This window comes from Staurois parvus, unplaced genomic scaffold, assembly GCF_062004578.1.
Source record: "Staurois parvus isolate SC_StPar_1 unplaced genomic scaffold, SC_StPar_1.0 ptg000287l, whole genome shotgun sequence".
NCBI lineage: Eukaryota > Metazoa > Chordata > Amphibia > Anura > Ranidae > Staurois > Staurois parvus.
In genome coordinates this window covers 3,070,506-3,085,486 of record NW_028318083.1, presented here as the reverse complement: position 1 = coordinate 3,085,486, position 14,981 = coordinate 3,070,506, and the positions used below count along the sequence as shown (strand labels likewise).

The 14,981-nt window shown below is 41.3% G+C and overlaps 1 long non-coding RNA gene across 1 annotated transcript in view; it reads right to left on the bottom strand.

The window, feature by feature from the left end:
- Positions 1 to 5,014: 5,014 nt before the first annotated feature.
- The window catches only part of LOC149458322 (uncharacterized), a 67,678-nt gene continuing 57,711 nt past the window's right edge, over positions 5,015 to 14,981 (bottom strand). The window contains exon 2 of the long non-coding RNA XR_016313421.1: positions 5,015 to 5,608. This is a non-coding gene — a long non-coding RNA (uncharacterized LOC149458322). The remainder of the gene's footprint in view (positions 5,609 to 14,981) is intronic.

The window sequence follows — 14,981 nt, the reverse complement described above, 5'->3', positions numbered from 1 at the left end:
CCAAATAAATATTATAATACACTTTAATCCAGCAGAGGGTATGTGCCTTCAGAGCCTCAGTGCATGTACTCCATTGTACCAATGCTCCACAGTATACATAGGAAAGAGGAACAGACCCATATAGTGTAATTCCGTTTTTAGATATAATAAATCACTTTATTGGTTGCTCTTACATAAAAACAGCATAAAAATGCCTTATTCCCATGTCTCCAAACCCTGAAGCAGCTTCCAGGAACGCCAGGTATGATATTCCAACTTTCACAATGGCCGCTCCCCTACTTCTGGTCCTCTGTGGCCTACTGACGGTGCATGCATTGTTGCCCTGGTACTCTGGACTAAGCATCTGCTGTACTAGATTGCTACTCTGTCCCACTGGACTTAACCTTTGCTGTACAAGATTGAGCCCTGCTACTCATTGTGCATGGATTGTTGCCCTGTGGCTCTGGACTAAAGGTGGGAATACACGATTAGAAAATTGACCGATCGGTCATCTAATGACTGAAGGCGTTCGGTCGTTGGTCGAAATCGTGACCCACATTAACAAATCTAAAAAAATTGTTCGTCGGGCAATACATAGTGTTGACGTCTTCCGTACAAGTGGAAGTGATGCAGTGTGCGTATGACCTTGTAGCTACGCCCTTCCGGCCAGAACGAGCGATATACACAACAATTAACAGCAATGAGTATAATATAGTTTATTACATTACCTATATACATAAAATATAATATGTAGAATTCTGGTTTCATTATCTCATTAGGCCAATCTACTTTTAACATTTGGATTTTTCGTTCGTGTTTACGAAGATTCTTTGGACATAATCATCCGGGTCATCTTCTCTTTCCGCTCATGCGTGATAGCGCTTTATAGATTTTTCTTGTACGACCGTCATACCACCGCATAGAAAATTGGTCGTTTGTATGCGAAACGACATTTTTCACTGTTGTTCAACCGGATTTTTTTGTTCGCAATATCGTTATTGGTTAAAACATCCTGCTCATCAACGAAGAGAAAATGGTTTGATCAGTGGTTCTGCGAAATGTTTCGTACAGTTATCTTATCGTGTGTACGGGGCATAAGTCCGTGCTGCACTAGACTACTGCCCTGTGCCTTTGGACTTATCCCTTGATGTGGAAAGAAGAATAAAGGGACTTATCCCTTGATGTGCTCTATTGCCACCCTGTTAAATTTCTGCATGTCCCACACGGTGTTAGAATTATTGCCCTTTGACTTTCCACTCATCTGACTCCCTGTTTTTTCAGCCCCCAAAATAAAGAACCCCTTTGTCAGGGGCCCTAACCCCTCTTGATCTCCGCTTGTGTTCTGTTCCACCCACACCTCCATCACAATACTGAAGACGTGTTCCCTTATAATTCAAAGCCAATCACTGGTTTAAAAGCAATACCAAGTTCACAGTGATGTAATGCAGTCACAGGAAAAACAATACCAAGCTCATGGCTGCAGTCACAGGAAAAACAATACCAAGCTCATGGCTGCAGTCGCAGAAAAATATAAAACCAAGCTCATGGCTGCAGTCGCAGAAATATATAATACCAAGCTCATGGCTGCAGTCACAGATAAATATAATACCAAGCTCATGGCTGCAGTCGCAGAAATATATAATACCAAGCTCATGGCTGCAGTCGCAGAAAAATATAATACCAAGCTCATGGCTGCAGTCACAGATAAATATAATACCAAGCTCATGGCTGCAGTCGCAGAAAAATATAATACCAAGCTCATGGCTGCAGTCACAGATAAATATAATACCAAGCTCATGGCTGCAGTCGCAGAAACATATAATACCAAGCTCATGGCTGCAGTCACAGATAAATATAATACCAAGCTCATGGCTGCAGTCGCAGAAAAATATAATACCAAGCTCATGGCTGCAGTCACAGATAAATATAATACCAAGCTCATGGCTGCAGTCACAGATAAATATAATACCAAGCTCATGGCTGCAGTCGCAGAAAAATATGATACCAAGCTCATGGCTGCAGTCACAGATAAATATAATACCAAGCTCATGGCTGCAGTCGCAGAAATATATAATACCAAGCTCATGGCTGCAGTCACAGATAAATATAATACCAAGCTCATGGCTGCAGTCACAGATAAATATAATACCAAGCTCATGGCTGCTGCAGCCAGAAGTGACATAATGCAGTTGCAGTAATGAACCCAGAACTGGTGTAATGCAATTTTAGTGAAGTTCAGGGTACAGATGCTTTCTGATCACCTCCTACTCCCCCTGTTGGGGCATTTTACCCTGATCTCAGGCTCCCCAGAAGAGCAGGGGGCGACACATTCCTGATACTGTAAAAGTCATCACTTTTACTTAAAAGCCAATCCCTGACTTAAAACAGCAATACCAAGGTCATAGTTGCAGTAGCAGCTGTGAGCTTGTTTTAACCACGTTAAGACCAGGACATTTATAAATTTACCTTGGTAGACATCGGGTTAAGGAGCACAGTACCTTCTGTCTTGTCTATTTCTTTAGTGATTACTTGGGTGTCAGTCAAGTGTCAGTTATTTATTGAAGCTCTTGTGGTCTGTTTGGGGTGGCACTTTGATACTTGCTATAAACGTTCATTCTTACTTATATCATAAACCGGCATAGAAACATCTAGAAATGCTAAACTATATAACATGATGATATGACTTATACATCAGTGGAGAAGAAAGAGAAATGACATTATAAAATGTATAGTTAAGCTAGGGTGTGATCCTGATATCTGGTATCCTTTTTTCAGTCCTTGCTCTTGTTATCCTGGCCTTGAAGTGTGTCTAGTTCCATTTCATGTGCTCCTGTCTCCCAGTTTTCACTCCTGATTCGTGCCTAGTTTTGTTCTCTCCTTTGCCTGTTATCTTTGATCTGGTGGACTCCCTGGATCTGACCACCGAAGTGAATTGACCTCACTAGAATGCCTCCTGTTCTGATGTTGGCTTGGTTAGTTGGTTCTTGCTCAATCCTTTGGCTAAGGTCTGCCACAGATGGTTTGAATTATGGCAGATTCAGCCAAGATTCGAACCATGTATGGGCAGGCTGAATGTACCCAAGGTGATCTATTGATCAACTTGGGTACAACTAGCCTGTCGGATTTTACATACAACTATTACTCTTGGCTGGTATAGCCATGAGCAATAATCAGTCTTCTCCTGGTGGTGATGGCTTCCCTTGCACCTGCGTCACCACTGGGAGAAGACAGTGATTATTGAACTTCTTTCCTGCAACTCGTGCAAAGAAATTCGCTCTGTGTATGGCCTGCCTTAGATGCTTGGCCCTTGTTATCTCTGTCAATGACCTTGGTTACCCTCTGTTGTCAGTCTTTACTTCATTTTTATTGGGATCAGTCCCCTGATAAGGTCAGGTAATCTGGTGCTTCAGATTCTGTCTCTTAAAGTGGTTGTAAAGGCTCAAGGTTTTTTACCTTCATGCATTCTATGCATGAAGGTAAAAAAACCTTCCCTGTGCAGCATCCCCCCCAACCCCCCTAATGCTCACCTAAGCCTCCTCTCCATTCAGCGATGTGCACTGGAGTCTCAGCTATCCCAGGACTCCCCTCCTCATTGGCTGAGACAGAAGCAGGAGCCATTGGCTCCCACTGCTGTCAATCACAGTGAGCCAATGAGAAGAGAGAGGGGGCGTGGTGGGACCGAGCCACTGCTCTGTGTGTGAATGAATACACGGAGCAGCGGGTGCCCCTGTAGCAAGCTGATTGCTGTGGGAGCACCCAAGAAGAGGGAGGGGCCACAAGCACCAGCTGGGGCCCTGGAAAGAGGAGGATCCAGGTTGCTGTGTGCAAAACCTCTGCACACAGCAGGTAAGTAAAGACATGTTTGTTATTAAAAAAAAAAATAAGCCTTTAGAATCACTTTAAGTCCCGGGGAACCCAAGTACCAGTAAATCACATAAAGATCCCTCGAACAGTGACTGCTAAAGGTGACGTGCACTGCACCTGTGGTCATCTGAGATGAGACCTAACCCTTACAGAATGGATTGCTTAAATAGACATAATTTCCAATATTTTCTGGTAAATTTTGTTGATCTGAGTAATCGATGGATGTGGCCATTTTAAGACTATATTAATCATAATTTCTAAATATACTATAAAGTCATTTGATGTTATTCTCAAAGGGACCACATTACCCCAGAAAGCTATTGGCTCCCAGGATGGGATTTTTCATAGGCCACCTAGGCTGTAAAAAAAACTGGGCAATCAAAGTTTTGCGCTAGAGTCTACAAGCAGAAGATGGATAGTTCCCAGCTATGTGGTTGATGATAGATCGACTTCTGTAGATCCAGCCTGCCTTTACATGGTTTGAAACTCAGCCGGTCCCTGGTGAACCCGCTGAATTTCGATCCAGGTATGGCCGCCCTAAGGCCTGGTTCACACCTATGCAGGTTGCAGTTGATGCTTTTTCTGGGTGCATTTTACAGTCCCTTAGGAAACCATATTAAATGGCCTGTAGTGCATTTTTGCAAAACTGAAAACGCACTGAAAAAGGCATAGGTGTGAACCAGGCCTTACATAAGAACCACTCCAGCCCTGCCTCCTTATTGCTCTCTGGTGTGGCCAGAAAAATAAAGCAAGATGCTATAATGCATGTGTGTTCTAGTACCAGCTCATATATGTTCTAAAAGAAAGGAGCCAGTGAGGGTTTTATTCACAAAGGAATTATAACTCTAGTCTAAAAGATATCTGGCATTTGTTTTTATTGTGCTTCTGCGTCCTTGGGGAAAAGCCAGATACTTTGAAAATGCCTCCCCCTGAGTATGGTTCAGTGGAACAAATTAGTTTTAATAGTATAGAAATAACAATTAGTTTTAAAGCATATCTAAACCAAAGAAAAATATGTAATGTAATATATATACAGTTGCAAGAAAAAGTATGTGAACCCCTTGGGATTACGTGGAGTTTTGCATGAATTGGGCATAAAATGTGCTCTGAACGTCATCTAAGTCACAACAATAGAAGAACACAGTCTGCTGAACATAATACTACACAAACATTAGATGTTGCCATGGTTTAATTGCACATAACATGTAAACATTCACAGTGCAGGGAGGAAAAAGTATGTAAGCCTTTGGACTTAATAACTGGTTGACCCTCCTTTGGCAGCAATAACCTCAGCCAAACATTTCCTGTAGTTGCAGATCAGACCTGCACAATGATCTGGAGTAATTTTGGACCAATCCTCTTCACAAAACTGTTTCAGTGTAGCAATATTCTTGGGATGTCTGGTGTGAATCGCTCTCTTAAGGTCATGCCACAGCATTTCAATCGGGTTGAGGTCAGGACTCTGACTGGGCCACTCCAGAAGGCGTATTCTGTGCTGTTGCAGCCATTGTTTTGTTGAATTACTTGTATGCTTTGGGTTATTGTCCTGTTGCATCACCCATCCTCTGCGGAGCTTCAGTTGGCGGACAGATGGTCGTACATTTTCCTGCAAAATGTCTTGATAAACTCTGGAATTCATTTTCCCATCAATGACAAAATGTTCGTACCTTTCTCAGCTGTCTTCTGTGAACTACAAAGTACCATTCTTCTATGTAACTGAAATGAGGAGAGGGGAGTTGTTTGTAGTCTAAATTAGGAGATCAGCCTAGGACAGAAAGTATGTTATTGGCAAGATCACCATTTAAAACACAGGGCAAAAAGCCTTAAAAAAAGAAACCTAATGCAGCTACCACATCTAAGGCCACATTCACATCTTCGCATTCTGGGTACAATGTACATTTCTGCGTGCATTCCTGGGAATGTGAAAAACAAGCACAAAACAAGCAATGCACTTTCAGTACCATTATTTCTTAATGACACCCCAAACTTGGCTAGGAATCTGTCGTTTTGTCACATGACAAAAAGTGTGGCAAACAAAGGAGCCAAGATCTTCTCCTGAGAAAGGTACAAGCGGTATTTTGACACATTTGTCACAAGTAGGGTAGCCCATTCAGGTGAATGGGCTGTCCTACACTGTTGCGCAAAAAAAAAAAAAAAAAAGAAAAACACATGCACTGATGTGCATAGCACAGATGGTAATGAGACCTAAGGATTACAAAATTTTAAAAATTTGTTTTTGGATTTTGTTATGTTTCTAAAACACGTTTGTTTTTGGATTTAGATGTGTTTTATAAAACACAAAATTTATAATGTTTATTATTGATTGTGTTTAAAGGGGAACATTTATTAATGTCTATGTGGCGCAGCTCATTTGCTGCATGTGCATGTTCATGTGCAAGGCGGTTTTTCTTCTTTAGGACAGCTAAAATTTTGCTTCTCTTTTATGCATCAATAATAATTTTTGTTTTGCTAATAAAATGAAAGTGGCAATAAGCTTTGTGTTCTGTTAAAGTCATATGTTACGTCCTCCTGTTTTGTGCGTGCCGGATAGTTAACCACATCTGCACGGTGCTCTTTCAGCAGAAGACTGGCAGAAGAGAAGCATTTTTTTTTCACTCTCTACAGGAAGAAGAACAAAGTAAGTAGGTGTGCTGATATGTTACTTTGAGTTTCAGTTTCTGAAAATTGCATGTCTGATATGGTTTCAAAAGTATCACAAATCCTACAACAACTTTTAAAATACAAACGTATGCCTTGGGTCACAACCCCCTCCACCTACATCCAGGTCCCAACATTTAAAATGAAATATTAAAGAAAAAAGTTAAATTAACAGTTAGTCCCAGTTCACATTAGTGCGACTGCAAAGTCATTTGGCTTTGTGTTCTGACTTTGCTGTGCGACGTCATTGTAGCTTCTTGACACTCAGAATAGAAGTCAAGGCAAGTTGCAATGAAGTTGCAGAAAAGTAGTGCAGGAACATTTTTTCAAGTTCGCTGTGACTTGAGTGGCATGGATTAGAACGGTTCCATTGATGGTAATGCGGTGCAACTTGTCATGCGACTTTGAACTTGCAAGTTGCATGACAAGTCGCACTGGTGAAACAGGGCTTAGGGAGCTATTTATAAATATTTTCACCCAAGTTTCACGTAGCTTTCACCCAAGATACACACATTTTACTAATTGGATTAAGCTGGAAATTAAACTGGATCTACTGCAAAGACACATATTTTCTCGTAAGCAATAAATTCACAAGGTTTTCACAATGTTAGTCATAGGTGAACTGTAAGATGGAATTTTCTTTATAGTATAAGTGTAGTTCACATTACACTGTAAAGGGTATATACTGTATCTACGTAGTTAGTAAGTGGACATTGACATTGACACTTGATCCCTTGTGGCCTTATCAATTAAGTTGAGTTGGTGGTATGATTTGTTAAAGTGGTGGATAAAGGGGAGATTACAGAAGAGAGGGAATGGGAAAAAAAGCAACGGAAGGGGAGGAGGAAGTAACAGAAGTCTGTCCAGCAAAAGTGGCAGTAAGAGCGCTAGGATAAACCATTTAAAGCTGAATTTCAGGAATACAGCAGTTTTGTGAAAAGAGCAGGCATACTATGAGTTAAAGCGGAGATCCATTCAAAAGGGTACTTTCCGCTTTAAGGACTTGTCCCCAGCTCCCAGTTAAGAATTGGCACTTTTGGGGAACGGGGGAAGAGCTGGTACCCGATTCTGACAGGTACCCGCTCCGACCGCCAGGGTAATCGGAAGTTCTCCTCCCTCTTTCAGTTTTCTGGCACATGTGACAGGTCCCAGAAGACTGTGGGATCATTCACAATGCGCAGCACTGCTCATGTATGCGCACTGGGCTTCCAGCTGTGAATCCACAAGCTGCCACAGTCAGGTGCCCACAGTTAAGATGCTGGCGCAGGGAACAGAGGAGGGCCGGTAAACACGGCTGGGGTAAGCACAGTTTTTGTAGCTGATATAAATAGGTGCAGCGCATGAAAAAGATAGAATAAATGTAAAACAGTGTCAACACACAATATAGATATTGAACATATGAAATGACAAATGTACAAGTGATACACAATAATATGTCCCAAAGTAGGGAACTAGACCAAACAATAGTCCCAAAATTGTGATGTGATCAATCGAAGAATAAATATTAGTGACTTCTGTGACTTCCATGTTATTCCCCCACCATTATGTACTCACCATAAGCAAGTAGCAAACCATCATAGAATGGACTGACACTTAGGGGTAAATCTGCTCAATTCCCATCTTCAGTCAGAGGTCTATCTAGGGGTGGGATCTCTCCAGAAGCAAGCAGCAAACCAGCATAGAACGGACTGACACTTAGGGGTAAATCTGCTCAATTCCCATCTCCAGTCAGAGGTCTATCTAGGGGTGGGATCTCTCCAGAAGCAAGCAGCAAACCAGCATAGAACGGACTGACACTTAAGGGCAAATCTGCTCAATTTCCATCTTCAGTCAGCTGTCTGTCCAGGAGTGGGGTCCCTTCTAAAGTGGAAGATCATAAACCAAGCCCAGAGACAGCGTATTATAGTGTAGTATGTTTATTAAAAGTAAGCAACCATGTGAAGCTGTCTGACAAATAATAAAGTAAAATAAGGAAGAAAAATATATTTGAAATATATTTTAAAAATATTCTTCCCAAATATATTGCCATATATTTTAAAGATATATATTTTTAAAATATACTCAGCAGATTTTTTTTAACATATAAAAAAGTAATTTTAACATATATTTTTACGTATATTTGTAAATGCATTCCAAAAATGTAGATTTTTATTTTTAAAGACATACAGTATATTTGAAATGTATTTTTAAAAATATTTTTTCATATATTTTGTAATAAAAACACATTTCAAAATGCAGTATATATATATATATATATATTTTGAAATATGTTTTGAAATATATTGAATGTGGCCAAATTTGTAGCATTTCAAATTTATTGCAATATATTTGGGAAGTATATATAACATATAGGATTCCAACAATGTCTGATCCAGTCCCTTTCAGTATGTCCAAGAAGTAAATAAATTTGAGCCCACACTTCATGGCACAAGAACCATTTCCATTTGTTAACACCAGCCCACCAGTGTAGAGGAGGACAGCAGATCCAGTACGAGTTATCCTGCCCATTTACCTAAGAGGCTTCCATGGTGACACCCGGGGATTCATACCAAGAGAGACAACCGTTTGGCTGCCCAATACCCAGGGGGAGGAGAGTCCGTTAAGACAGCTCAGCTCATCCATCCCATCCCATGAGGGGGACCTCTGGTTATATTGATTATATGCGTATTGAAAGATACGCATCTGGTGAGTGTGTATTTTTACTATTTATCACCTCGCCACTGGAACGTGAAGTCACTATCAACTCCTGTACCTATCACCTGCCACGAACTGTCACCAGTTTTATTATATTATTATATTATCATTTTATGGATTTGTGATTTTATCTTGATTTTTACTTTTGACTATGATTTTACTATGATTTACCCCAGAACTATATAATTTTTCAGCGCTGCACTTTCTTTTATATACCCAAAACGGACTTCTCCAATGAGTGCTGGTAAACTCAGATTAGAAAAAGGAACTTCTCCACTCAGAGCCGAACATGGACGTGGAATGTGATTAATTTCATCTGGTATGAAGATATAGCTGCTGGTTTCACCATGTCCTTTCTGCTCTGAATCCACTAATATATATGTGCTCCTACTATAGAGGCTCTCAAATGTTTATAGAGTTAGGACTGCAAATAATGCTATGGTGCCGTGAAGTGGCTCTGCAACTTACTCATGTATTTGCAAATGTTTTTAACATGAACTGTTAGGGCTGGTTCACACCATAGAAACGCAGTATAGATGAGTTCCAAATATGTTTCTGCGAGTGCGTTTTTTAATGTGTTCCACTTCAATTTTTCACCCTCTCTTTTTCTTCAATTTAAATAGGGACATGTGCGTTCCAGTGCATTTTTGTTGTGTTTTGGTGCGTTCCGATGCGTTTTTTATGTGTTTTACTGCATTCCAGTACAGTTCTGTGCAGGAAAAATTCAGCTTGTTCTACATTTTTTTCTGCAGTGGGAACGCACTGGAACTGCAAGCACTGATGTGAACTATGACATTGACAAGCATATAACCTACTTTCTGTACGTTTTTGGATGCAGAAAAAACTGAAATGCATGCAGTATGAACTGGCCCTTAGGATAATTTGATTGATTGCAGGCTGGTTATAGAGTTGAGCTGTGAATTTTTCTTTGTTGTTGTTTGATTGGTGTGAACCATCCCTAATGGGTTGATTCACACCAGGGTGCAAAGAAGTCAGTTTTTCTGCACATGTTGAGCAAGGGCACAGCAATATCAGTTGTTCTCTATGTGCCCTGTTCACAACATTAGTATCACCTATGGATTTTTTCTGAGCAGGAATCTGCAATGTGTATAAGTGCCCAGGTATACTGGTGCGATTTCAGGTTTTTGTTTTCAGGTTCAATTTGCGAATTGAAATGGCACGTGAAATCTCATCTAATGAATGCGAATGTCAGTGTCATAACATGTGCAATTTGCTGCAGAGCCATTTCTAAAGTAGTTCTTGCATTGCTTTTTGCTGCAGTTTTGTTGTGATTTCACATACAAATATAATGTAAATCGTAATGCAATTTGCAAGAAATCTTTGAAAATCTTTACAAGTAGCAATAAAGTCATCAGAAATTGCACCTGAAATCGCACACAAATCACATGATTTTAAATCGCAGTGGTGTGACCGGTGACTAAAACTCAGTGAAGCACACATGAAAACCGATGTAAAGTGATGCCTCTGCAAGTGAAATCTGCATGTCAGTTTCCATCAGTTTTTCTGCATGTATATTGTGAATGAGCCCTAAATCAGTAAAAACTGAACATACCTTGGGAATATGTAGTTAGTCTAGATCCCTTTAAAAGTTTGCGCTCTGGATGAAGAGCATATTGCCCTTTAACTTATGAACAGTGTACTATTTTTACATAAAATCTCACCTCACACACCATTGGCCATATAAAGATTATCTGAGCAGATTGGTAATTAACCACTTGCCTACCGGCATTTTTACCCCCTTCATGCCCAGGCCTCAGCTTTCAGTGCTGTCGCACTTTGAATGAAAATTGCGCGGTCATGCAACACTGTACCCATATGAAATGTTTATCATTTTTTCACACACATAGAGCTTTCTTTTGGTTGTGTTTAATTGCCACTGGGTGTTTTATTTTTTGCACTATAAAAAAAAAGAGCAAAAAATGTGAAAAAAAAAGTTTTTCTTTGTTTCTATTATAACATTTTTCAAACAGGTAATTTTTCTCCTTCACTGATGTGCGTTGATGAGGTTGCGCTGATAGGCAGCACTGATGGGCACTGATGAGGCTGTACTGATGAGGTGGCACTGGTGGGCATTGATGCTGTACTGATGATGCTGCATTGATATGCTGCAATGATGGACACTGATAGATGGCACTGATAGGCAGCACTGATGGGCAACACTGACTGGTGGCACTGAGTGATGGCACTGATGGGCGGCACTACTGGGCACTGATCATCAGTGATGATCATTAGCTCTAGTAGCTATTGCAGTGTAGTATTTTCCTGTCTGAGGTATTTCAGGAGAATATAGCATTATTATTATTATTCCAGAATAGCTGTTCGAATACTTGAGGCATTCACACAGCAGTTTTTTTAATTAATAGACTCCTTTGTGTCAGACAGCGGAACTAAACTCTCTCAATCAACATGGACTATTTTTAATCCTTATGCAACTAGCATTAATAAACAGAAAGAACAGTATGTTCACTTATTTTAAGCCTGGTTCACACCTATACGTGTTGCAATTTGCTGTGGGAAAAAAGTCCCTGACCCTTTCCAAAAATGCAGTGGCTGAAAACACATAGATGTTAACGTGTCCCATAGGACACCATGTTAAATGGTATGTAGGTAGTTATACATTCTAGGAGTCTTCATGGACATTTCTTTCATGTGGAGTAGGGAAGGAGAGGCTTTCTCAGCTAAGCATGCCCTCTTGCCTGCATGCCTGATCTAAAGGCAGATAGATTCCAGGAAGTAAATGTTACATGAATCATCTGCCCTCACTCAAGATAGCCATGGCTAGAAATGCTAGGGTGGTGTTTTTCAAAGTGATTTTGCAACAAAATGAAGAATGGAGACATGGTTGGACGGATGGATGAGTTTGCGGTGAATATTAAAAATTAATTAAATAGAGTTTTTAGTTTGTGGGGCTCAGATACATTTTAGTCCAATATTATTTTTTAATACATCATAGGTTTCTTAGTAAAATAGCTTATAACAATGACAGAACTGTGTTAACAGGTTAGAATCAGAACCATGTTGTATAGAGATTACTGCCTGTCTTGTCCCCAATGGTCATTGTCATAATACAATTTCCACTCATATTGGGCTCCATTCACTAAAGCAGATCACATGCACATTTAGGTGATATGACTTTTTTTCCTAAATATCATATGCGATGCTGAAAATGTCCAATCACTATTACATTTTACAGTATTTACCTCCAAATTCAAAACAGCTTAGCAAATACCACATAAAACAGTATTAAAGTCAGTTCACAAAAGGTAATAAATAATTAAATGCATGAATTAAAAAAGTAGTGGTCCAGGCATGCGGTATTTTAATTTGTAGGGATTTCCTTTCACTTCCTGTTTTGGCTGTGGGACATGAAGTGAAGGTGAATCACCCCAATGGGACATAGATGGCGAAAAAACTGACAGGGGTTCTAATCCTTCTCCACTGTATCTGTCCCACATGGATATCCCATCATGAGATGAAATTCTGAATGGTTTCATGAGATAAATACTACACATTTCGGTGAAATACCACATAGCATATTTTAGTAGTGTTTTTTTGTGAATTGCAAAAAAATGTTTGAAAACCTCTATGAGCTATTTTATGTCAGATTTTAAAGAGGAAAATACTGCTTCGTGAATTGAGCCCTCTGTTTCCTGTTTGGAATATATCAATATACACTCACCAGCCACTTTATTAGGTACACCTGATCAATTGCTTGATAACACAAATTCCTAATCAGCCAATCACATGGCAGCAACTCAATGCATTTAGGTATTTAAACATGGTGAAGACGACTTGCCAAAGTTCACACCAAGTATCAGAATAGGGAAGAAAGGGATTTAAGTGACTTTGAACGTGGCATGGTTGTTGGTGCCAGACGGGCTGGTCTGAGTATTTCAAAACTGGTGAGTTACTGGGATTTTCACATGCAACCATCTCTAGGGTTTACAGAAAATGGTCTGAAAATAGAATATCCAATGAGTGGCAGTTGTGTTGTGACAAAAATGTCTTGTTTATTTTTTAGAGGTCGGAGGAGAATGGGCAGACTGGTTCAGCTGTGACATTCACATGGTAGGGTCAGAATTTGGCGTAAACAACATGAAAGCATGGATCCATCCTGCCTTCTATCAATGATTGGTGGTGGTCATGTAATAGAGTGGGGGAGATTTTCTTAGCACTAGCAAGTTGTACCTAATAAAGTGGCCGGTGAGTGTAGTGATGGGTCTTTTAATGATGAGTACATGGCCTAGAACTGAGCGAAGCTAAGGGGAGGGCCAGCATGACTGGGGCTTGCAGACCAGGTGGAGATTTGAATAGGGTGGGAGTATATTCATTAGGGAGGGGTGGTTACTCACCTGACTGGAGAAATTGAGTATGAGGGTGGTCTTTCCAGGATGAGGAGAGGGGTTGGGACTTGTCGAGTGTCAGGTAAGACCTGCCCATAGTGCATGTGAAGTTCCGCAGTGCACAAATATGCGCACTCACACATGCGGGCGCGCACCTGTCACTAATGCTGGTGCCAAAAGGGCTATTTAAACTGGCTGCAGTAGTTGTCCCATTGCCGTATGGTCTTTTCCCTGCTCGTGTTCCCTGATTCCAGTGATTGTCTCCTGATACCGAACCAGCCTGTTCCTGATCTCCGCTTGATTGCTTCCTGCCCTGACCTCTGGCTTGTCTTGGATTATTCTTCTGTCTCCACTCCTGTCTGATTGATCTTCCGTTGCTGAGCTGGCCTCTGACCTGACTACTCTTCCTCCTGCCACTGTAAGCCTGATCTGCCTGACTGATACCGAACCCGGCTCGTTTGACCCTGCATCCTCAGCACGCTGCGCTCGAGTATTCATCCATCCCGCACGGCTACATCAGAACCCTGCTCCTTGTCTACAACTCATCAGCTCACCTGCTATTACCGGACTGATCACAGGCACTCATACCCCACCGTGCCCCTGCGACCGCCGTCTCACCATCAGCAGTCCTTGAGCCGGAGTTGTACGGGAAGCCTGCCTCTTCACGTCAGGCTCACTATCCAGGTACGTGACATTGGGTGTCAGTCGGAGCTTGTGCGGGTGAGGTTTCTTCAGTCTTTGTCTGGTACCTGTGAAGAAAAATAGACCATGTGTGATTTGGATGGGATGTTCTCCCAATTGCGGGCAGCAGCAGAAGATCAATGGTGGCCCCGGTGTTGAGTGTTTCCTCTGGCGCTGGCTCTGAGGCTGTGGTGGGGGATATGGTTGTTGGTGGTTCTGGGACCAATGGCAGGGAAAAGGTGGTGCCGGGGTTTGATGGGGTGCGTTTAGCAGATGCGGCTAAATGCGATGTCTATGTGTGCTTTAAGGGGTCCTTGGAAGCTCATCTGAAGCTGTAGGTGAAGGAGGTCATTTGGAGGGGTAAGTATGTGGAGATCTTCTCTTTGTTGCCGTTGGAGAAATTCAACTTGGACAAAGTTTGGCCGGATGAGAGTAGGAGGGAGGAGGAGAAACGGCGGTATCGTTTGATTCCTCGCACTTTCTCTAATTGGCTTCAGGCGTTTGCCATCTTGGCAAGCATTATAGGTGAGAGGACACCGGAACATTGTTCACCTCTTTTGTTACTTGGATTCCATCGGGGAAGCCAGGGGGTTTATGGGGGGATCGCGTGGTTGTGTTATGATGAGCAGTTTCGGCAACGCAAGTTGGTTTCGGCCATATTTGTGTTGGGACCACAAGAATATTGGATTGTGGATGAAGCTGATGACACCCGTGCAGACTACCACTCATCCCTTTCCAGGG